Source organism: Furipterus horrens, unplaced genomic scaffold (assembly GCF_987537825.1).
Source record: "Furipterus horrens unplaced genomic scaffold, mFurHor1.1.pri manual_scaffold_6, whole genome shotgun sequence".
NCBI classification, from domain to species: Eukaryota; Metazoa; Chordata; class Mammalia; order Chiroptera; family Furipteridae; genus Furipterus; species Furipterus horrens.
The window spans coordinates 12576573-12599948 of record NW_028327176.1 but is presented as its reverse complement, the minus strand read 5'-3'; the positions used below and the strand labels follow the sequence as shown (position 1 = coordinate 12599948).

General features: G+C 46.8%; 1 protein-coding gene across 1 annotated transcript in view; it reads right to left on the bottom strand.

Annotated features, from left to right (window-relative positions):
* KLHL29 (kelch like family member 29) overlaps positions 1-20994 on the bottom strand; it is a 284945-nt gene extending 263951 nt beyond the window's left edge. The window contains exon 1 of the mRNA XM_090280950.1: positions 20741-20994. The gene's annotated coding sequence lies outside the window, so the exon portion shown is untranslated. The remainder of the gene's footprint in view (positions 1-20740) is intronic.
* Positions 20995-23376: the final 2382 nt, after the last annotated feature.

The following is a 23376-nucleotide window of genomic DNA, read 5'->3' as shown; positions in this document are numbered from 1 at the left end:
GCAGGGTAATAAGGTGTGCTCAGGATAGCTGTTGAGAACATAGTGCCTAGATATTACAGTTATATTTCTGGTCGGCCCTTCTCTTCCTTTTGCTCACTTTAAGGGTTGCCTTTGTGTGGTGAATGGGATTGTTGAGCATCCTTCAGGGCTCAGCAATGGGGCAGGTGGTTTCTGATTGTTTCCGCACTTTCACGTCGGTCTGGCTGTGAGTGTACATCTGGGTGAAATTAATCGAACACCAATAACAGCAGGCTCTATCCAGACAGTCTGGGACACATGTCCAGAGCTAGCGCCTAAATTTTTCTTTATGACTAGCCTCTTCTACCTTCTGCACAAGGCAGGGCAGTGAACCTCAAACTCTGATTTCAAAACTGCCCCCTTCCATACATCAGAGCCACCATCGCTGTCACCAGTGCCTCAGGAGAGGTCCCCACACAAGCACTGGACCCAGAGACTGCGTGCCCCAAATACATCCCAGTACCAGGGCTTGGGCTTAGCCCTGAAATGTCACTGACATGGTACCTAAGATACAATGAAATGCTATTTTTCCTCCAAATTAAAGAAGAGTCTTAAAAATGATAATATAGGCCCTCCCATACATGACTGGTTGTACATATACCCTTTTGGTAAAATGAGTAGTATGTTTTAAAAGCCTTAAAATAATTCTATTCATAAGTAAGTTCAATAATCTGTCAGGATACCCAATAAATAATGTAGAAAATGATCAGCTTTCTTATTTGTCAGTAATATCTCATTAGAAAATACAATTAGAAAGATCTCTATCTATATGCAGCATTTAGGAATGAAGTTTCTAAGAACAGTGCAGAGCTCATATGAGAAAACCACAAATGTTTACAGAGAGATATGAAAGTAAACTGAAATAAACAAGCAGAAAGAGAGAGAGAGAGAGAGAAGAGAGGAGGGGAGGAGTAGCATGTTTTTGAGTGAGAAGACTCAATATTATAGTCAGAATGTCAATTCTTTATATATTAATTTATAAATACAATCAAATTCATATAAATATCATGTTAAAAAAGTCAACAAAAGTTTTTTTTTTTTTTTTCGCTTGGCCAAAGATTCCAAAGGTCATCTGGGCTATTGGATGTGTCAGAGATAGTAGCTAAAGATATTTTGGAAAATAATAATAATGAAGATGCTCTGTAGTACCAGATTTTAGAACATAATATAATTCTATTCATGTAGTGTAGCACTTTGTGTCATGTCCTTTTTGCAGATGTCTTTGAACCGCAGTTTTGGGCGCCCTGTCATCCTCTGGCCTTCTGCTAGCTCGCTGTAGAGGAGGTCTTCGGGAATACGGCCTGCATCCATTCTTTTGACATGGCCGAGCCACCTGCGGTTCAAAGACATCTGCATAAAGGACATGACACAATGCTCCATCAATCTCAATGCATGGGAAGTTCAAGCAGACGACCACCTAGCCTGGAGGCTCACGGTCAGACAAGGTACGTCATGCGCAGAGGCTGCGCGCAACAAGGAGGCAGTCCAGAAAAGATCGAGGCGGAAGCAGCGTCAACAGCAGCAACAACAGCCATCTGCCTTCACCTGTAACAAGTGCGGCAGGGATTGTCACTCCCGAGTTGGACTGCACAGCCATTCTCGGCGGTGCAGATAGACTCTCAAGAAGCTACGCCATCGTCTCTCGAGACGGACGGCTGCCGACGACGACGACGAGTGTAGCACTAGGAGAGAGAAAAATGCCCTAGCTTATATGAGAATTTAGTGTACGGGAGAAGCAACCTTTTATATCAGGGGGAAAGAGCATTCAATAAAGAGAACTGGAAGAATTACTTAAGTATTAAGAAAAAAGTTAAATTCCAAGCTTATATCTTAGAACAAAGAGAGATAACTTAGTACTGGATAAGAAGTTGAATCTTTAAAATGAAATCATCAAACCAGTAGGAGAAAACATAAATAAATAGATATCGAAAGCCAGGAGAGGAGAGGATTTTCTAAGCATGAAACAAGAGGAAACATCGAAGTGGAAAAGGCTGATAAATAGCAAATCAAAGGCTTCTGTTCAATCAAGAAACCATAAACAAATTTAAAAGACAGATGACAAACTTGGAAAAATATTTCTAACATTACACCAAAAGGTTAATAACCTCTTATGCATAAAGAGCTCTCACAAATCAATAAGAAAAGGATGAATACAAATAGAAGAACAGGCAAAGGACAAGAATGTCAATAAACACAGAAACAAATGCCCCAGCCCACTGGTAATCAAGGGAGGGCAAATCGAGACCGCGAGATACCATTACTCATGTATCCAACAGACTATGGTATTTACAAACATTATAATAGGTAAGAGTGTGGTAATATGGGTGTTCCATGTATTATTTATGGGAGAGTACATAGCATAGGCTTTCTGGGGGCGATGTGTTGATACAGATCAATGGTTTCAGTATGTTCCTACCTCCAATTTGGTAGTACCAGATCTAGGAATTAATCCTGAGGAAATAATCTGAAATGTCTGCAGATATTTATGCTCAGCAATATCTGATTGTGATGTTATTTATAATAGCAAGACACTGAATGATCTAAGTATCCAACAATAGGAAGTTAGTTAAATTAAATACAGCCCATCAGTATAACAATACAATGAAATGCAGTCTTAAGATGATGTTTCTGAATGCATAATGACCATGGAAAATCAACGCAAAGTTAAGAGGGAAAAAAGCAGGAGACAAAATGATATATACATATGAGAGAGAGAGGGAGGGATCTGCTAAAAGTGACAAATAAGATTCTAAAATGTTAATTGTGTTTATCTTTTAGCGATGAGATTAGGCATGATTTTCCTTTTTGTTAAAAAATTTCATAAAGAACATTACTCTTATAACTGGAAAGTTATATAATTTTTAAAATAGCAGACCTTGGTAATTCTATTTCTAGACTTCTACCCAAAACATTCTCTCAAGTAATTCTCAAAACCACGCCATCGGTTGGTGCTATCATGTCCACGTGACATGTGAAAGATGAAGCTGGATGTAGTGAACTTGATGTACCCTCAGAGCTAGGTTTTGTCAGATCTGTCTGACACCAAAATTATGACCCAAAATAGTACACGAGAATACCCACCAGAATGTTATAGTAGGAAAAACAGGCACCTATGGGAATGGCCGAATAAAGCAGACTGCAGGCAAGATGGACTGCGGGCATTAAGAAGTGATGTTTGGGAACCCTGGCTGCTGTGGCTCAGTGGATTGAGCATCGGCCTGCGAACCAAGTGTTGCTGGTTCGATTCCCAGTCAGGGCGCATGACTAGGTTGCACGTCAGGTCCCCAGTTGGGGGGTGCGAGTGAGAGGCAACCACACACTGATGTTTCTCTCCCTCTCTTTCTCCTTTCCCCTCTCTCTAAAAACAAACAAATAAATAAATAATAAACAAACAAACAAACAAATTGAAAAAAAAAAGAAGTGATGTTTGGGAATTATTTTTAATGACATGGGAAACTGTTCTAAAGTTAAGAAATCAAGATGCAAAATTTCACACGAAACACGGCCCCCACTACTATAAAAATGCAAAACCGAAGGAAGACTCAAAGATGATAACATATTAACAATATCCACCTCCAGACACTGTGAAATAAGCCAGCCGGTGAAAGACAAGCACCATATGATCTCACCTATAAGTGGAAACTAATGAACAAAACAAATGAGCAGAACAGAACGAGAGATATGGAAAGAAGGAACAAAGTGACAGCAACCTGAGGGGAGGGGTGAGGGGGATAACAGGGGAAAGAAGCGGAAGGATCTTGTTAAGAAACAAGCATAAAGGACCCATGGACGGGGACAACAAAGTAGGGACTGACTGTGGGAGCTGAGGTGGGAGGGAGGGGCAGGGGACAGCAACGGGGGGAAAATGGGACAACTGTAACTGAAAAACAATAAAATAAAACAAAAAAGACAAATATGTTTTTAGAGATTATTACATTGTTATGCCTGAAAATGTTACATGATGGATGGGTATTGTTTTTAACTGCAAAAAAATGTTCCACATTAACTTGAAAAAATGACCATGTCACCCCTTATACTCGTTGACCCCTCTTCCTTATACCTATCTATCCTTGAAGGCCAAGTTGAAGGGACACCTCCCTCATGAAGCCCTCCTTGAATTGCCCAGCCCATACTGCTCTGACCTTTCAAAACATGTATTCAAAGTAGAGCTCTGAGTCCTGGCTTCAGAAAATGTCACATGGGTCTCTAAGGGCATCATAGCTCTTGGGGTGAACTCCCCTGCAAGTACCCTAAAACCCCCAGGGTGGGTAGTATGCTAGTCTCTGCTCTTGTGTCTTATATGTCAGGCTGTGAGCAGGGCACACTTATGGAACTGATGCCCACAGAGCCACCATTACTGTACTTTGGTCCTCATGGTTGGGGACAGTGTGGACAAGCCTGTGATGAAGTCCTTAAAGTTCATGGAAAATGAGAAAACTCAAAAAGTATGTAGGAATTTCCCAAAACACTACATTTATTCAACTGCCCAATATTCTGTGATTATATCCTTCCTATGCTTTGGGGTTAAAATAGGCATTGGTTTTTTTTTTTAATGATGGGGTGAAGGGTAGGTGGTAATTTAAAAATGTTATTTAGCAAATGAATAATGGGCAACTCCATGTTGCTGCCCCCATTTGCATCATGTTTCAGGTCTATAAGATCATAAACACTGCAACTAACTTTTCTGAAGGAAAGAAGGGAGTCTTAAGGATTTATTACATTTGTAATCCAAATAGTCTGCTGATTGAATAAAAATAGACTATTTGTTATTCACAGAAGTATTCCTAACTACCCAATCCAAAATAGTCACCTCTATCCTTTGCCCACATAGCATTTATATAATAATTAACCAGGTTACACACCAGAGGTATATGTTTTCTTTTTTACATTAAGTCTCTCTATGGGGAATGTATGTTCTGTGAGGGCAGGGTCTTAGCCTTGCCAATGTTGACACATAGTTGTAGGTGCCGAATAAATATTTGTTAACTAAATAAAGGAAGGAATTTGGAGCTGGAGAAGGTTGAGGGCTATTTGTATTAGAGGATTTGGGCCAGACTCTTAAAATGTTAGCAAATCACATTTAGTACTGAAGTCACTGATGGGTAATATCAGTTCTAGAAATGAATTCTAGCTACATACACTACACACTAGCATGTGGTACCTTGTATCTGGAAAAAAAACCAACCAACCAACCAACCTTGTGGAAAGGTTTCCTTTGGTGCCCAGTCATTCTGGGAATAAGACATTAAAAACAGAGCAAAGGCAGTGAGCACAGTTCCTGGCGGCCAGCTGGCTCCCTGGCTCCCACACAGGCAGGACATTAAGTGGAAGCATACATACGACTCAATTGCAAGCAGCTCTCCATCCTCCGCTTCTGATTAACACTCTCCTTCCCCCAGGCCTCGCAGCTTCTCTTTAGAAAACAAATCGTTTTTACCGTAGTTGATGAGAAAATGCCCTCTTGTGGGCGTGACAGTGGACCACCTCGGTAGTGTCAGAGGTTTCTGAAAATGTGGTTATGCAAGAGAATTCCTTCATTAGATTTAAAGAAAAAAAAAATTCAAACATCAACCCGTTGTTAAAGTGCATGTTCTAAAAGGCCATTAAACAGTCTTCAATTCACTCCTGAGTGTCTCACTTAGCAATGCAAGTTCTGATTATCTTAACCAGCACATCACAAAGATAATTACTCTCCTTCCTAAACTTCTGTACGATTTGCTAATGACTGGGTGACTTTTTTTTTTTATCATTCTCAGAAAATGCCTCCTTTCTGCTCCCAGAAAACCATCACCTGAGATTGACAGGCAGCAATTGAAAACAATGAAATTATGTAAGACGAGCTTGTAATCACCAGCATCTCACAAGAAGCAAAATGCATTTCACTGCGGCTGAGGAACAGAAAGTTTCTTCCTCAATTTAAATCTGTATCAGAGTTCTCTCTACACTGACAGCCTCTAGCAGACTATCAAGGAGTCTCCAAAGAACTACTGCTGTGGAGAATCAGGCCTTCAAAGGCACGGGCGGGCGCTCCTGAGAAAGAGAAGCCAAGTCCCCAGAATCTTGGGAGGGCTCTGCCCACAGCCATCCACACCCCTTCTGGCCCGGCCCCTTTGCAACTGGAAACACACACACACACACACACACACACACACACACACACACACACACACGGTAATCTGGGGTTCTTCCTTCCTCCCTTTCTGACTCCTTTGTCTCATGTACATATTGTCTTCATCAGCATTAAACTGTAACTGATTCTGGGTGATGATAAAAATAGTCACCCTGCTTTCCAGGACCTGGTAAATTGCAACCTTTCTGCTGGATGTATTGAGTTGTCCAAAAAGTTCTTTTTTTTTAATTTATTTTTATACTTCATTTGAAACAATTTTTTTAGATTGTATTGTGACAGTTGTCATATCAGCGTGCATTTAAAAAATACTTATTGAAACTGGTGAATTTTTGTGTAGCCATTTGAATATTGAAGATGGAAAAAAATATGTCACGTGTTTGGTGTCTTATGCGTTATTATTTCAAGAAAAGTAAAAATGCAACTGAAATGCAAAAAACAAAAGATTTGTGCTATGTATGAAGAAGGTGCTGTGACTGAGCAAATGTGTCACAAACGTGGTTTGCAAAGTTTCGTGCTGGAGATTTCTCGCTGGACGATGCTCCACGGTCGGGCAGACCTGTTGAAGGTGATGGCGATCAAATCGAGACATTGAATGTTATACCACATGGGATACAGCCAACATACCCAAAATACCCAAATCAATGAAGTTATTGGTGAAAATGAAAAATGTGTACTTTATTTTATAGAAAAAACTAAATGGAGTTTTTGCCCAGTGCAGTATTAAAATTTACAGGTCCAAGCAACCACTTGGGGGCACAGTTATTTGAGAAGCTGCCACTGCATTCACCAAGGCCGGCTTTAAAGGCTGCTTTCTTTAGCTGAGCTGCCTTTAAGAAGAAAGCCTCCCCGCCCCCCAATCTTGGATCCTGCAGGACCCCCAGGATGAAAGAGAACCCTGAAAGAATTGTTCCTTTAAGGTGAGTCTGGGAGTCACAGTGAAGGATATTTGATATAGAATTATATGAAACTATTTTGTTCTTTTCTCCCTTTTAAAAACTGGTTGTTTGAAAATTTCTTCCATGTTATGGTCTGCTCTTTTTATGGTTTCATCAGATTTTTGTGGGCAGATGCACAAAATATACACTTACTGCAGGTGGCAAAAATTAACCTTATTATAGTTAAATTTCTTTGCCTTGTTAAACAAGTGTTTGTTTTTCCCATTATGAAAAATAGGCTGATTATTTTTTTAAATCTGCAGAATTTAAAGGTAGAAAGATGACAACTGTTAACATCATGGCAAATTTTCAGTTTTTCTTTCTTTCTTTTTTTTTTTTTTTTACATACTTGACATCATAGTAAATATATCCCTGCTTTCTTTTAATTTACCAAGTTTCTTTCTTAAAAACCATCCTCTCAAATAAGCAAACTCGTGATCAAGTCAGTCACTTAAGAAATTTTGTTCTCAGTTGCCAAAGAAGTGGTTGGTATTTTTCCTGGTGGTTTTCTGATCAGAAGAATGGCCAGGAAAGGTGTTCATGTCACCTCTCTCGGCAACTCCACCTGAGCACCCAAACACATTTTCCGAGGACAGGCTTTCCCAAGACACACCAGGCTGTGCAGCTTATAGCTGCCCGGGGGTGGGGGTGGGGGACCACAAAAACCCAAGGGTGCAGGTGAGGGAAAGAGGACTGGGGTGGGGGCACCGGCAAAACCTGGGAGCCCAATACAGGCTGGACTCTGACCAGAGACCCCGCAGGGCCCAGGGACTTAAGATCAGCAGTCAGGTTAGTCTCCCGGAAAGATCTGTGTCTGGTGTCCAGTAAAAATGGAGCAAAGATCATCTTTTTGTGGCTCAGATTTGGATGCACAGTTATTTCACATCCTGCTGAAGTGGTCTCTTACCTAGGCACACGTTTTAGGGAATCATCCCTACTTCCATTAGACAATAAGCAACACACAGAGAGAAAATTCCACAGGGTTTGCACTTTTCCACTCAGAACAGCTTGGAACAGCACCAGGATCACAGGAGTGGATTCCCTGTTCCCGCCCATCCTTGCATGTTCTAGGGTTCAGGGTTCTGGTCTCAGCTCTGCCTCTGTCTGGCAAACCTGAGCTGGCATTCCCCTTCCCTGGGCTTTCCGTGTTCACACTGTGACATGTGCCCAGCATTAGCCTGGCCCTTAAAGAGGAAAATCATCAAAGGAATATGAAAAGGTGAGGAGGTCAGTCCCCCCAGGGGCACATGGTCAGCTGGGGACCCTATGAAGCAGTTACATGGAGGACCTGGGTCTGGTAATCCCCACAGGGGGGGCTCTTCCTGGAGGAAGCCGTGAAGGACAGGCAGGATCTGAACAGGTCAGAAAGAGTGGAGAGGGGAACCGAGGGTGGCCTCAGCCTGGCCGGAGAGCGGCTCCTTGGAGCCTGCTGACAGTCCCTCTGTCAACAATGTACGCTTCCTACCCTCCAGTCACATCAGGGATGTAGCTCCCTGTGTCCCCGGTGGGCAGAGGTCTCATCAGACCCTGGCTTGCTGAGAGGGAGTCCACGTTCCATTCCAATCCTCCGTCCCATGAGCGTCGACACTGCGGGCTCCGTTGAGGGCACCTGCCACCATCGAGAGGCTCATGCAGCCCCTGAGCTGCACCACTGACGTCTCTTAGAGGGGAATTCAGAGCACTGTGTCTTTTAGAAATCATGGTGCAAGCCCAAGCTAGGTCTTCCAATGACCTCTCACAGGGGAGAGCAGATTGTTAGCTGCACTGAACATGTGAAGCTGGTGGACCTGGGAAGGGGACTAGGGGCACAGAGTGATGCTGCTGAACGGAGGGACGGAGGGCATCATACATCCACGTGCCCTTGGGGGTCCTCCAAATCCTTCTCACTCCATGGGGCTTCCCAACGACCACAGCCCACCTTGGTCAGGCTCCACGCTCTCCATGCGGCGGCAACAGTTCGGGGTGTCAGGCACACACTGTCCGCCTGTGTTGTCTGCCGTGCGATGAGGCACTGCCCAGGAATGTGGAAACTGGGGAAGCAACTGAATTCAGCATTCACACAGATGAATTTTGTCTGAGTTCTTGTAAGGCAGGAGTTCCCCTTCTATCCCCAAGCCCCAGCAGGCCTGTTCCAGGCAGTACATAGGGCAGCAAAGCTATTGTTAGTGTCACATAGGAGGTCGCTAGATTCCAAGAGATGAAGTAACTTGCCTAAGATCTCACCATTTCCAGGTGGCCCTGCTAGGATGCTGAGCCCAGACCTGACTGGCAGTGAAGGTCATGGCTCTTCACATAAGGCCTATTTCATGAGATGAGACACTGCCCAGGAATGTGGAAATGGGGACACTGGTCTCAGAGTCAGACTACAGACTCACCAGAAAATGGGTCACAACAGAGCGCAAAGTAACTGTAAAGAAAGACGTGTTCACGCTTCTGTCTCAGACCAAAGGTGCTGACGTGGCTACGAAAAGAACATGTCAACCAGTCCTGAGGTTCCAACCCAGAGAGGATGGAATAGAGCTGGGGGCTGGCCACCCTGGCCCTGCCCCGAGGGGAGAGTGCGGTGCCCCTACCCCCCAACACCCTACCCCATAGGCATTCAGTCAGTTCTGCAGGTGACCACCTGAACAGGAGATGGTGCAGATACAGCTCAGGGACACTGGCTCTAAGACCACCCAGCAACCTCCCATCCCCAGTGCAGAGTCAGCAAGTGGCCTCCGGATAGAAACGTAGCTTCCCAGGTAATGAGCCTTCAGGAGAGAAATCTGTCCAGCAGCAGCACATGTATCTGGCCCACAGGATGTCGTATTTTTAGCATAAATTACCAAAATGCCATTACTTGGGGGCCGTTCAACTCTGGGTGTGCAGCCAGCCAAGCAGGACAACCCCCTGTATGGAGAACTTGTATGCTGTCCCCACTGTGCAGGGACACTCCCAGTTGGCCAGCTAACGTCTTCCCTCACTGCTGGTTCCCTCCAAACACAGTGCCACCCGGTGTCCATCCACAGGAGAAGGGACGCACCAAGCGTGGAACCTGCTGGGGGATGCTACTCAGCGACAAAGAGAGAACCACTGGGACATGTGTCAACACGGATGCATGGCAGACGCAACACACTGAGCAAAACCAGCCGGGCACAGGGAGCTCACGGGCACATTTCATTTTGTAGGAAAGTCAAGAGCAGGCGAAGCTAACTTTTGCTGATTGGCCCCAGGAAGCAGTTGGAGGCTGCTTGGAGAGGGTCACAAGGAAACTTTCTGGGGTGATGGAAATGTGTTATTTTTTGTGTTGGATGGTGGCTACACAGATACATGCAACCACCAGAACTCAGTGGATTTTATTGTACTGCCTCCACGACTGTACCTCAAATAGAAGAAACAGACACAGCGTCCACCACAGGGCCAGGAGCACAGCCCGCGCTCAGTGAGAGCGGCTGCATTGTTCAAGCAGGGCCTCTTCTCCCCCTAAGCAAACTGTTTAAAACATTAGAAGAACTGGTTTGGAATATACGTTTAGAAGTCCATTTTTTCTTACCGGGGCAAAAATATAACATAAAACTCATCATTTTAACCACTTCAGCATGCGGTTCAGCGGCGTTAGGTATGTTTGCACTGTCGGGCCACCGCCAGCAGCATGGGTCTTCACACCCTTTCCGCCCTACCCTCCCCAGCCGAACCGCTGCACCCATTAACAACTCCCCACCCCGCCCTCCTCCAGCGCCTGGCCACCGTCCTTCAGCTTTGTCTCTGTGAATTGTGCGACTCGAGGTCCCTCATATATGTGGAATCAATCCCACACTAACTCTCTGTTTTGGTGACTGGCTTATTCCATGTAGCATGATGCTGCCACTCATGTTCATCCATGTTGTAGCATGTTTCAGAATTTTCCTTTATTTTTAAGGCTGAATAGCATTTCATTGCATGTGTAGGACATGTTTTATTGATCCATTTATCCACTGATGAACACTTGGGTTGCTTCCACATTTTGGCTGTTGTGAATAATGCTGCGATAAACATGGTGTATAAATATCTATCCAAGTCCTGGTAGCCCTCCTTTTAGGTACATACCCAGAAGGAGCATTGTTGAATTACGTGGTAAGTGTATGTGTAATTTTTCTGAGGATCTGCCACCCTGTTTTCTACAGCGGTTACACCGTTTTACATTCCCATGAGCAACCTCAGGATTCCATTTTCTCTATATCCACACCAACACTTGTTATTTTCTGTTTGTTTTTACGGTACTCATCTGAATGGTGTGAAGAGGTATCACATTGTGGTTTTCATTTACATTTTCTTAATGATGAGTGTGGTGTTGAGCATCTTTTCATATGCTTATTGGTTATTGATATATGTTCTCTGGAGAAATATCCATTCAAGTCCTTGACCTGGTTTTAAGTCAGGCTGAGTGTTTGTTGTTGAGCTGAAAGTAAATATGTTTTAATCGGAACTTTGGGCAGGACTGAGAACCAGGTCTTCCCCTCCACATTGTCCCATGCTCAGTCCCTAAATGTCTATCTCACATCCCCTACACCAGTCTCCACACCAGTGGCTCACTGGTCACGTGGAACACGGAAGCAGAGAGACAGGCCACTGCCTCCCTCTTTTCCTAAGACCCAGGAGACTCCATCCACCCCAGGTGTCCATTCCAGATACCAAACAATGTTTCTGAAGAGCAGATATCCTAGGAGACATACCTGGAATAAAAGCAGCTGACAGTGACAGCTCTTGAATTGTGACTTCACAGTTCAGTGAGTGCCCACCCCTCTCTGCAGCCTCCCCCAAGAATCCTCACTGACAAAGATGGCTTTGTGTAGTTTCTGCAGAGTCAAGGAGACAAGCTTTATACCCCTAGGTGGGGACCTGAGCAGAAAGGTAGCTGTGGGATGCCCTTCTCACTGGGGACGCTAAGGAGGGAGCACGAGGACGAGGCAGGCCCTAGAAACCCAGGGCTGAGCCCTTGCCACAGGGTGACAGGTTGTGTGTCTTTATCCTAGTAAGGCAGTAGCCCAGGCAACTTTCCTTCTTAGTCTCTCTGTGGCTGCCCACGACCTTGCCCTCATGTCCCAGTCACCGGTGCTTTTAAGTCACACAATCCATATCCCCTCCCTCCACGGAGCCTCGTAGATCCTGTACCTCCAGACTTCTCCTGCAGGGGCGCAGGGCAGACCCTGTCAGATACCTGGGGCCAGAGGGGAGACAGCCCTTTAATTCACAAGAGAGGCAGTGACTTCCATGAAGCATGGCTTCCATGAAAATCGTTTTCTCCCTCTGGGGTGGAAAGGGGGAAATTAAAAATCTTAGTGCCATTTGATAGTGGAGAAAGGCAGCTTCCCCACGTCGCATGAAGCAATCCAGGTGTTCCCTTTTTTTTTTGCAATGTGTTGCCATAGATTGGTAAATTGAGAAGCTTTGGCACTTCCACTTGGCACACCTAGGCTTCAGCAAGAAATATGTTCCTTTCACAGTTTGAATATTATTCAAGTTGTGATGATTAAAGCTGGTTGGAACAGCATGAACCGAATAGATTACAGTGCTCTTCTGATAGCAGGCTCTTTGTGAGCCAGATCGGCTGCATACAGATGCATACAGACACACACACACGAAGCCTGCTGCCTCCAGGTCTTACCAACCCAGCTTCCAAATGTGGTGCTGACACTCCCCCAATGCTGTAGCCCTTGCTTTTGATTCAGAAGGCCAGAATCAGAGCATCGTCATCTTATATTTCTTCACATCAACCAAACAAGTGAATTCAATGGCAAAATAATGTATCCATATCTCAAGAGGTCAAAAACAGTGCAGAATTGCAATAAACTGGCCTCAAAATCCACATGGATATGGAGTTCCTGAGGTCAGACCCTGCGGCTCTCACTCAGTACAGCGGCTGCAGCTTTTGCTTTTCACAAGACAAAGATAAAGTCCTCTTGTCTGTTCTTCGCTCACTGCCCACCACCCCCACGCTTCTAAGAGTTTTGTGGGGATGCATTAAGAAAATGGAAGCCTTGCCCTTGCTGGTGTGGCTCAGTTGGTTGGAGCATCGTCCCATATACCACAGGGTTATGGGTTCGATTCCTGGTCAGGGCACATACCTAGGTTGCAGGTTCGATCCCTGGTTGGGGCACGTACAGCAGGCAATCAATCAACGCTTCTCTCTCACATTGATGTGTCTCTCTCTCTCTTTCTCTCTCTCCCTTCCTGTCTCTCTAAAAGCAAAACACATATTTAAAAAATTTTTTTTAATGCAACAAAACAGTACATTAAAAAAAAAGAAAAAGAGAAAGAAAAAGGAAGCCTCACACCTGACTTTACCTTTGTAGGGCAGAAACAACCTGGGAGGAAGGAAGGGGGCGGTGGTGGAACTGGACAGGCAGGCCCACAGGAAGGCTGTCGCCAGCCCAGGGATGGCCACCCCTCTGCAGGGTAACCCTCGCCCGGCATTGCCTGTGCTGTCATTTACTTACAGGGTTGGTCACAGGTACTGTCACCACGCCTTTCTCACCGGGGATTTAATGCTGAAGGAGTCACTTCTTGGCCGAACGAGGGCTGCAAGAGTTAAAACTCCAGCCTTCATTCACACCCTCTACCCTTCTCAAAAACAACACCAACAACTTATCTAAAGAATAAATACAAGACCGAAGTTGGAAAATATAGTGTTCCTGCCCTTTCATGGTAATCCATATGATTTCGAGGGGCTTAATTTTATTTAAAACAATGCTTTTGTGCAATACCAAAAATTTGAAAATCTGAGCAGGGACAATATCTTGCAAGTAAGCGTGATATGAAGGACGAACTTTGTGTCGACTCTCAAAAGTGTCAAATGGATTCAAGTTATCACCGGAATGAAGAAGCTCCAAGAAAATTAGTCTTCAAAGTCTCAAGTCATAAATCCTAGAAGATTCCATTTAGATTAGTTAGAATTCATCAACAAGCATATTTAACAATATACGGCCAAATATAGCACCTAAAATTCCACACAATGAAAAACCATGAACAGATAAGTACATAGCCACAGAATGAAAAAAAAAAAAAAAAAATCTAAAACATAGGCTTTGATGTCTATCAGCCGACACTGTCTCTGGACATTAACCTATCCAGGCAAACATTTTTACTAAAGAGGTCTGTGCTAGGCACTGGGGATTGAAGACGGAACAAGCCCAGATCAGTCTTCAGTCATCCCTGGATATAACCTTAATCCTTTGTACATTGCTTCTACTCTTTAATTCGCTGCTTATTTATTACACTGCCTCAGTATGGAAACAGATGTGATTCCAAGCATCTAAGAGTTTTTCCTCATTAGCCTTCTAGGAACCAGAGTAAATGGAAGCAGGTGGGCAAATCCAGAAGCACGATGAATGCTGGTCGGATCTGGTAAATATTCTTATTTAAGCTTACCTTCCCCCCAAGAGAATTATTTAAAATGTTAATTGGCACAAACAGGGCAGTATCTGGTACATAACAGGCAATGTGAAGTGGTGCCAATGCAAGGAGACCTAGTCTGGAGTATCAGAAACACACACACACACACGGAAAAGAAAAGACAAGACAGCCAGACTGGTAGCTGATGGATCTGGCTTCAAACCCAGCTGAACAACATGGCTAGATTGTGGCCTCAGGCCAGTAGATTACCTTTCTGAGTCTCATCTTCATTTGTGAAATGTAGATTATCCATCCCTACCTCACAGGGTCGATATGAGGATTAGAGGTAATATATGTAAAGTCCTAAAATAGAGTGGGCAGCCATAACTAGAAGCTATTATTATTAATTATTATTATTATATTATTGGGGCTCAAGATAGATTTGGTGAGTGAATAATAGGTGGATTAGCTGACCTCTAAAATCCACATCAACTCTAAAATTATGATACTAAAAATGGAATTAAAAGTTCATATATCAAATCCACTCAAGCATATTTTTAACTATTGCAATTGCGATGCAAATCTCTTAGGCGTTTCAGAGTAAGTCCTGATAACAAGGCTCACAGAATACAACATATACACACTCGGGCACACCATAAAAACGTTTATGATCTAATTTAACAGGAAGGGTGTCTACAGTTCCTGAGACTCCAGTGTTGCTGCTGCCTCTTCTATTACCACGACTTCACCTAAGGCTCTCCTCTCTAGAGCACTTTCTAGAGCACTTTCCCAGGCCAGACACTGTCACACAGGTTTTATCAGGGTTATCTCAGCCACGATTATTCCCTCCATTTTCATAGAAAGAAAAAAATAACAAAACCAAAAACTGAAGCTGACTGAGATCAAGGGTCTTTCCAAGGTCACATAACTAGCAGGCACCAGACACTGGACTTCAGCTTTGACACTGAGCCCCATGCCTTTACCCACTCAGCAATGTCACAGCGACTCCCGCAAGCCCTAAGAGCAAAGCGCGAGAGACTGGAGAGATGTGCGAGCCAATGTACACACGGAGGGCGAAGAACAAATGTCAGTCACATCCACTGCATTCTTGATCTGTGTTCTGTGAACTGTATTTTCATCAAATCCCTTCAACAGAGGATCCATGTAATACGTTAGCGTATAGTGTTAGAATACAGCAATCCCACACCTGGGTATATATTTAAAAGAATTGAAAGTGGGACCTCGGAGAGATATTTGCACACCCATGTTCATAATAATGTACTGTAAGATCCCACTTATGTGAGGCATCTAAAGTCATCAAATTCATAAACAAGGGAAGTAGAAAGGTGCTTGTCAGGGGCTTCGAGAGGAGTAAATGGGCAGCCGATGGTTAATGGGTGGAGAGTTTCAGTTTGCAGGATGAAAAATTCTGGATATCCATTGCACAAGAATGTGAATATTACTACTGCTGAACTGTAGACTTAAAAATGGTAAAGGTGGTAAATTTTATGTTTATGTGGATATTTAAGCTACAATTTAAACAAAGAAATAAAAGTGATAGAATATATGTTTGCATATGTATGTGTATATACCCTTAAGAGAACCAATGACTTAAAATTTTCAACTCTATGAAATAATTATTAAAAAGTGACATTTGTAGGGCCAATGGCAGCCTTTAAATGATCAGGGAGTGGAGACCTTGGCCCAAAGTCGACCCCCTGTTGTAACAATCCTGGACCGTTCCTGTTCTAGCTTCTGATCCATCAGCTGCTGCAGTGAAGAGTCTCTGAACCATCTGAATTTCATGCAGATACTCTCTCGTGGAAAATGAGAAATCCTCCCCTCTCACCCTAAAGGTGGAAATGCCCCAAGACCATCCAGTTCATTTCATGAATAACAGTGTTACTACTTCCAACTTGCCTCATCTTAATATGCAGCCTCAATTTTCCTGTTTTCCAGGGATTTTCTTGAAGACAGTTCAGACCTTTCTGACCTAGGACTTGGAAAGTAAGCATGTAGCTGTCACAGGTAGAACCGCTGACTTTGCTTTCATAGTGGTCCTGATCTCAGGATTTCTGATCCAACGAGCACGTAGGATATTCTGACATACATCCTGACTGGCAGGGCTTAGCTGGTTGGGTGCTGTCTCACAAAGCGAAAGGTCGCTGGTTCGATTCCCAGTCGGGGCACAAGCCTGGGTTGTGGGTTTGGTCCCTGGTTGGGATGCATATGAGAGATGTATGAGAGGCAACTGATGAATGTTTCTTTCCCTTTCTCCCTCCCTTCCCCTCTCTGTAAAAATAAATTTTTAAAAATCTTAAAGAAAAAGAATCGTGACACACTTTTCCTTCTTAACTAGAATTATGAGGACCATTCTTACAGTAAAATTTCTTCAAATGCAAGTACTTTCCAGAGATTGTTACAGACTATCTTTTTTTGTGTGTGTGTGTATTAGGACCCCTGATTTCCTGAGGAATAACAAAGGACATCTTCTGCAGATACTACAAAATTCCTCCACGTTCTAAACACTTGGGTCTACAGGGGATTTTTCTGTCTGTAAAGAGATTTCATGTTCTCTAGTCTTCCTATGTCATTTCTGCCTTGGTTTATCCTCAGCCGCCGCTGTTGCCTGGATCTTCTTATTCACGGTGTTTCTTCCTCCCCTGACACCCATGAAGACGCTTACTTGACAGATTAGAGAATCACAACGTTGGTAATAATTCCATTTCTCCATCTGACTTTGAACTTAAGTGTTCCAATTACTTCTCCTGATCCTAATAAGTCAGCAGCGTACTAACGCTTGCCTTGATATTTCTGAAGTATACAGGGTGTGATTAGCATGGGCCTGCACCATTAGAAAGCAAAGTTGAAAGCGGGTGAACAAAATCATCACTCGCTTTATGCAAAACTGCCTGTTCAGTGAACTTACAAGGTTACTATGATCCCAGGGATACTCTATGCTGTGACTAAACATATACTGCACTTGAAAAATCCTCTGGTGCTCCAGAACCTTCTGCCTTTGGCTACTACTGGAAGAGAAAAGATCATAGAAGACAGGCCCATTCCAATACACAGAGTCCTAAAACCAGTGTGAGCCAGATATAACTGAAAACATTAAAAAAAAAATCCTTCAATCATATGGGGTAGGGAAAAAAAAGAAAAAAAAGGGAGAAGGACAGAAGGAAGGAAGGAAAAGCTTTAGTCAAGTCTGCTGGATTGGATTGATGTCTCTGAGCCATAAAGTGAGACAGCTTTACTGTAAGCCTGCAAGAAGAAAAAAAAAATACCAATGCGCACACACACATCAAATGAGATGCTAAAACACGACATTAGCATCAGTGGTGCTATTTGGGTCTATTAAAAAAAGTTAACCCCTTTATAACTGTGTGTTAATGAGGAACAGTATAAACTTTTGGGAACTAGAAAGGAAGAAAGGAAATGCTTTAAATGAGAATGATTTGCAGCCAAATCAATTGATAAATGTAAGCAAAAAAAAAAAAAAAAAAAAAAAAGATGGCACAACTGAAATTGATGCCAAAGATTTATCAGGTTGACTAAGTAAACAAAGATGGAATGGATCACCATGGAAATGCATGAATATTGAAATAGGCAAGATCTGAATAGCCTAATGATACGCCTCACTTAGACTGACAGGTGTGGATAACAACCGCAACACCCAATCCCCACCAACATCCACGCTTCTAACATGTTTATTCCTAGAAAACAGAAGCTGGATTTAAAAGGTTCATTTAATAAGAGCTTAAAAGCAAACTACATTTTTTTTTTTAAATCTTAAAAGAACTGACTCAATTCTCATCTACTTGAAATACAAGAAAGGTTTCATCCATTTGCTTTCTGGTTATGAGGAGCTACAGTTAGCGGAAGTCATTCTCTTGGGTTCTACTAGTCTTTGTTCCATAAACCTCTCACAAAACGGAATTCTCAGTGTTGCTTATCTTCTACACCGAGTACTTGAAGTATGACCACTGCTCATTAGAAACATAATTAAAAAGACACAACACTAGATTCCTCCCCCATCACACACAGATGAAAACCAATAACCCTTAATCTATTTGTTACCATGGCTACCATAGGATATTTTATTTTAGTACAACTCCAGGTATTTCGTTTGGATTGTTGCTTGCAAATGAAAGTTGGAGACCTATAAATTTCTGTTAACTGTGGTAGAGATGGGAGAGACGGCACAGAAGAAAATGTTTTTCTTAATCGTGGACAAATATGGTTTATTAGATGCTTGTGCAGAAAAGTTATTAAAATTAGTTAAATGCATCAGCCCATAAACCAATTTAAATGCCATTAAATTCATATAGAGCTTAAGGGCACATATGCTAATAGTTCCCTGATTTTATAGTAGGATGATAAATCAAGTGCAGGGAGACCCATGTGTGGGTCCAAGTCTATGTTCACCAGTGGCACACAACTCCATACATGTATAAGCACCTAGAATATGACTCACTCAAATACAACCATACCAGCCAGGTGAATACTGTATCACCTGTGTGTTATCAGATGTTTCTTATCAGTGTCAAGATGAACAACCTATATAATTGTTCACCAGCACTCCCCGAAAGAATGAAAAAGTTAGTTCGGCATACCCCCGATACAATTTTTTTTTAAACATCAGGAATGAAGTGTGCCAATTCAGTCTGTTGTCATTCATCCTAAATCAAAATAATTCCTTAACTCTGCCCTCCCAGGACTGAGTTACAGATCAGACTACAAGGCAAGGCAAGAACTCCATAGGGACTAGACAGATGACTTTAAAAAGGCTGAAATTAGGGTAAAGACAGCTGTAAACAGGACAGACCTGTCACGGTAAGAGGAGTCCAAATCCCAGCATAACTCAGTCGACTAGAGGCTGGAGTCTGCAGCAGTGGAGCCTGAAAGTCCCTGAGCTGGCGAAGTGGAAGTTTCGCGGGCAGCCGCAGCTCCACATCCTCAGCGGCGCGGTCCCTCCAGCGCCAAGGTCTCGCCTAATGCTACATAAATACCTGCGTCCACGATTCGCCCCGGGGCGCGCTGTGGCGCAAGCACGGCAGGGAGGGAGGAGAGCTTTTGCAGAGCGTTAGTGATGGCAGAGGCGGCGGCTCCTCGCCCATCAACATCCCTGGGGACCCGCGGGAGGGCCAGCCAGCTGACCGAGTCTACCGTTGGGTTCCAGAGCCTAGGAATGGCAACTGGCTTCTCAGCTGGCAGACCCAGGCATCAGAGACTGGAGCTTTGCCCCCATCCCCTCCTGCGTGACGGCGGCAGCAGGCTGGCAGCGCGTCCCCGCCTTCGCCAGCTAGCGCAGACCCGAGCTGCCTCGGATTCACCCCGGCTCTCGGCTGTGCTCTCCGGGTACTGGCCGAGCGCGCCCCTCCCTCGGGGCCCGGAGTCTGGGATGACCTGAGCCCTCACCGGCGCTACGACCGACCGCGAGCAACCCTCGGCCCCCTCCAGGCCCGGGAGACTCGGACGTGAGCCTTTCACAACCCCGCACCCCCCGCGGCAGTCAGGGTGCGCATCTACTCTCCCACATTGCACATCTCCGGTCCACACTATCCCACACATAAACAACCCCTCCCCACCTGACACCACGTCCTCACCATCCGCGTAAGCTCTCCTTTGCTCCACAACACGGCAGCACCCACAAGGTGTTAAGGGAAGGGGGAGTCACAACAAGGTCTGTGCGGGACCCCTCCCGATGGTTTTCAAGCTCCTCTACGTCGAAAGTTACTTGGGATTGAGTAAAGAGACCCGGTTCCAAACTGCGGGGTCTGAGGACGCGAGTGGGCAGAAACCCCAACCTGGCTTCTCACTGCACAGAGGTGCGCATCTTCCCAAAAGGCAGGGTGCGCGGCCGCCCCCCACCCCCAGGTCCAGCCCTTGGGTGCCTCCTCCTGGCCCCAAGCCCGGCCCGGGCCCTGGGCCTCTCGGGGGAGGTGGCCTGGAGAAGGACCCGCGCAGCCGGGCCCAGCCAGGAGACTGCCCCGAGGCCGAGGGTCACTTGCCCACAGCATCCCGGACCACCACGACATTGGCCCGGGGCAGCCCCCGTGCATACACACCCGGGAGCAGGAAGTTTTTTTCCCCCGTTTTTTTCCCACCGGAGCAGCGCAGGCGCAAGGGCTCCTGCAGCCTGGCGAGTCCAGACTCCGGAGGCTCCTGAGCCGCCGCCACCGCGGGAGCCGAGCCCAGCGTTCCGGGTTCTCGGGCCCCGCTCCCAAGCCCGGCCCGGCCCCGCACTCGGCCAGGACCCCGGGTCCCCAGCGCCGCATCCGTGGCGCTCTAGCTTGGCTCTTACCTCCTGCCGCGCGGCTCCGGCCCCGGCCCAGCGCGTCGAGAGCCGGGGGTCGCGGGTGGGCGCAGGAGGGCTGCTGGATAGCAGACGGCGCCGGCGGGGAGCGGGAGCTGGGGCCGCTCGGGTCCTGGCCGGGAAAAACGGATCCAGGTCCACCTCCTCGCGTTCCTGCTCTTCCCTTCTCCCGCTTCTCCTTCTCCTCCTCCGCCGCCGCCTCCCGGCAGCCCGGGGAGGATGCCCGGCGAGGGAAGTCAGTCCTTCCGCCTGTCAGCCTGCGCGGCTACGCGCGGCGCGGCGCGGCTCTCACCGAGGCGGCGGCGGCTCCGGCAGCATCGCCCCCGCCCTCTCCCCGCAGCCGCGGCGGCCGCGGGGCTGGGCTAGCTCCGGGCTCTGGGCTCGGGCTCCGGGCGGGGGCTGCGTTCAGGCGCGGCGGCTGCCGGGGCTGCTGGCGGGCGCTGCGGGACCGGGGCCGGGACTGCAGCTGCAGCTGGGTCCGCGGCGGCGGGGACGGCGGCGGCGCGGGGGCTGGCGCGGCCGCGGCGCGGGGACCATGCTCCCTTCTGGCTCTCTCCGCTTCGGGGACCGTCTGCTTTAGCTGCGAGGGAGGCGGGCTCCGGCGCGCAGCCAGGGGCGGGCGGAGCCAATCACCAGCGCCCGAGTGGGCGGGGGTGGCGGGCAGGGGAGGCGGGGCGCCCCCGGCCGGGCATAGGGCGCTGCTACCCGGGCCCCAGGGATCCCCCGCAGCCACGCGCCGGGCCGGGGCTGAGCGCCGGCTGGTGTGTCCGCGTCCGTCCGCCGCCCCCGCCCCCCTGCTGTGGCTCCTGGCTCGCCGGTCCGGGGGCCGCGCCAGCAGATGCAGGCGCGTGCCTCGGCTGCTCGGCCCGGGCCACCCGCCCCGCCGGCCCAGGGTCGGGGACTGAACCGAGGCGGGCTCTCCGCCTGCTCCCAACACCTGAGGAAACTGGCAGAAAAGTTTGAGAACGAAAAGTCCAATCGCCGTTCAGTTTCCGCCCTCCCTCTGACACTCCAGCCTCGGAAATAAGCAAGAATTGTCCAGATCTCTGGAACCACGGCTGGTCCTGCAGATCCTGACCACTGGCCCTCTTTGGACTCCACTTCCCTCAGTGGACTTTCCTGGTCGCACTGACCCGCTTGCGTCCACGCGACCTCTCTCTGCTAACAGCCCCTGCTCAGGCCGCAGCAGCCTTGCCTGTCCCCACTGACCGGCCCTCCCCGCCAAGTCTCTCACGCGGTCTACACTGACTTCCTTAGTCCTCCCACTTCTGCGTCTACACACGCCACCTACACGGACCCTAACTGCAGCCCTAGTGGGAGGGCTGGAGGGCCCCCACGAAGGCTTCTCCTTCACGCCAGTACTTCCATTTCAGCACCAGTTTCTAGATCTGCTAACTCTCTAGATCTGGTATTTATTTTCTGACTTCTTTCTCCTCCCCTCCCTTCCCCTCATTTGGTTTTGAATTTCATTGTAAATACCTATTACCCCCTCCACCCCACCCCACCCCCATCTAAATGTAAAGGCTTGTGGGCTTCAATCCCCGCTCCCACCGGACCTCCCTCCACTCCCTTCGTAGGTGCTGCCGAGGCCGGAGCCTGGGTGTAATTGTGTGTATGGGGTTGGGGGTGGGATGGTTAGGTAGGGAGCCCCCGCCCCCGCCGGCTCTGGGGCTCTAACTGGGAGGAGCCGGCCTGGGGCGGGGTCTGCAGGCCCCGCCCGCCTCTGCCTAGACAGGCTGCAGACTTGGGGGGTAAATCTCTTCCTCTCAGCTCACTCCTGTGATGTCTGAATCCAGGCCTCTGTTCTCCTTGGCAGTAAACTCAGTGCAGGGATTGTGTCTTCTTTAATATCTTGTAGGAAGCAGAGGACAGTGTGGCGGCTGATAAATAATAAATAAAAATAATCTACTGAGGGTAGCAGGAGGACTGTCAGTGAAAGGGAATGAGGACACCAGGGAAATGGCCCGGTGGTGTTAGAGTAACTGCATTTCCTGTAAAAAAGAAAAAAAAAGTTTTTGGTGTGTGAAGCCTGGGGACAGGGGAGGGGACAGAGCAAAGGACTGCAGCTAGGAATCCACCCTTGATGATGGGGTCAGCCAGGAAAAGTGGAGTGTCATTAAGAGAGGGTGACAGAGGGTGCCGTGAAGGGGGAGCAGGTGGCAGTGGGGGCGGGGGAGGAAGGGTCGGCAAGGATCCTGAAACACCTGAAGGAGGGAGCAATAGATGTGATTCTAATGCTAAGCCCTGAAAATGCTTGAAGAGTAATGTAGGCAGGAAAAGGGAGAAAGAGGGATTACCTGGGATTTTCTAAAGGTACACAGGCATGACCTCAAGCAACTCAAGGCAGAGAGGAGAACAAACGCACAGGCGAGTCAGTATATATCCACGTCCCCTAAAATGCTCTGCACGGGTCCACCAAGTGTGAGCACGTGGGAACCCACCCACTCCGTTCTGGAGCGCCACATAAGACAGCTGTAGGCGATATGAAAATGTGTCTAAGGTCTCAGATAGGCTACAATCTGGCGATTGGAGTCAGTCATGATGTTTTACAGATCATTTTGAATGATCCTCAAGTGAAAGAAGAGACCATGCATCCCAGAACCTTTCGTCAGTTACATCTCTGG